Here is a 2,062-nt window from a genome sequence, read left to right as displayed (position 1 = left end):
GTTTTAGAGAAAACTTGTGTGCACACAAAACGTACTGTAGGTGCTTGAAAACACACATATATTATTGGAGAGGGAAAGAGCCAGTAAATGTCTTTATACAAACATACTGTCTCTCTTTCTAGAGCCATATAAACATACAGTACCAGTCAAAGGTTTGGACACTCCTACTCATTCAAGGGTTTGGTTTTTCTTTATTTTTTACTATTTTCTACATTGTAGAATAATAGTGAAGACATCAAAACTATGAAATAACACATATGGAATCATGTAGTAAATAAAAAAGTGTTAAACAAATCAAAGCATATTTTATATTTAAGAATCTTCAAATAGCCACCCTTTGCCTTGATGACAGCTTTGCACACCCTTGGCATTCTCTCAACCAGCTTCACCTGGAATGCAAACAGTCTTGAAGGAGTTCCCACGTATGCTGAGCACTTGTTGGCTGCTTTTCCTTCACTCTGTGGTCCGACTCATCCCAAACCATGTCAATTGGGTTGAGGTCGGGGGATTGTGGAGGCCAGGTCATCTGATGCAGAACTCCATCACTCTCCTTCTTGGTAAAATAGCCCTTACACAGTCTGGAGGTCTGTTGGGTCATTGTCCTGTTTAAAAACAAATGATAGTCCCACTAAGCCCAAACCAGATGGGATGGCGTATCGCTGCAGAATGCTGTGGTAGCCATGCTGGTTAAGTGTGCCTTGAATTCTAAATAAATCACAGACAGTGTCACCAGCAAAGCACCCCCACACCATAACACATCCTCCTCCATGCTTTACGGTGGGAAATACACATGCGGAGATCATCCGTTCACCCACACCGCATCTCACGAAGCCACGGCGATTGGAACCAAAAATCTCAAATTTGGACTCCAGACCAAAGGACAAATTTCCACCGGTCTAATGTCCATTGCTCATGTTTCTTGGCCCAAGCAGGTCTCTTCTTCTTATTGGTGTAATTTTTTAGTGGGTTCTTTGCAGCAATTCGACCATGAAGGCCTGATTCACACAGTCCCCTCTGAATGGCTGATGTTGAGATGTGTCTGTTACTTGAACTCTGTGAAGCATTTATTTGCGTTGCAATTTCTGAGGCTGGTAACTCTACTGAACTTATCATCTGCAGCATAGTTAACTCTGGGTCTTCCATTCCTGTCGCGGTCCTCATGAGAGCCAGTTTCATCAAAGCGCTTGATGGTTTTTGCAACTCCACTTGAATAAACTTTCAAATTTCTTGACATTTTCCATATTGACTGACCTTCATGTCTTAAAGTAATAATGGACTGTCGTTTCTCTTTGCTAATTTGAGCTGTTCTTGCCATTATATGGACTTGGTATTTTACCAAATAGGGCTATATTCTGTATACCCCTCCTACCTTGTCACAACACAACTGATTGGCTAAAAAGCATTAAGAAGGAAAGAAATTCCACAAATTAACTTTTAAGAAGGCACACCTGTTAATTGAAATGCATTCCAGGTGACTACCTCATGAAGCTGGTTGAGAGAATGCCAAGAGTATGCAAAGCTGTCATCAAGGCAAAGGGTGGCTATTTGAAGAATCTCAAATCTCAAATATATTTTGATTTGTTTAACACTTATTTGGTTACTACATGATTCCATATGTGTTATTTCATAGTTTTGATGTCTTCACTTATATTCTACAATGTAGAAAATAGTAAAAATAAAGAAAAACCCTTGAATGAGTAGGAGTGTCCAAACCTTTGACTGGTACTGTACATTCTTCCATACATGAAAACAGATCCAGACCAACACTCACATTAACAACCTCTATAAATAACATAGCTATAGCATCCCCAAAAGGGCAACAGCATCACCAAAAGGGCAACAGCATCACCAAAAGGGCAACAGCATCACCAACAGGGCAACAGCATCACCAAAAGGGCAACAGCATCACCAACAGGGCAACAGCATCACCAACAGGGAAACAGCATTACCAACAGGGCTATAGCATCACCAACAGGGCTATAGCATAACCAGAAGGGCAACAGCATCACCAACAGGGCTATAGCATCACCAACAGGGCTATAGCATCACCAAAAGGGCAACA

This window comes from Coregonus clupeaformis, chromosome 37 (assembly GCF_020615455.1).
Source record: "Coregonus clupeaformis isolate EN_2021a chromosome 37, ASM2061545v1, whole genome shotgun sequence".
Lineage (NCBI taxonomy): Eukaryota > Metazoa > Chordata > Actinopteri > Salmoniformes > Salmonidae > Coregonus > Coregonus clupeaformis.
The sequence above is the reverse complement of the archived record's forward strand: the minus strand, read 5'-3'. Positions refer to the sequence as shown.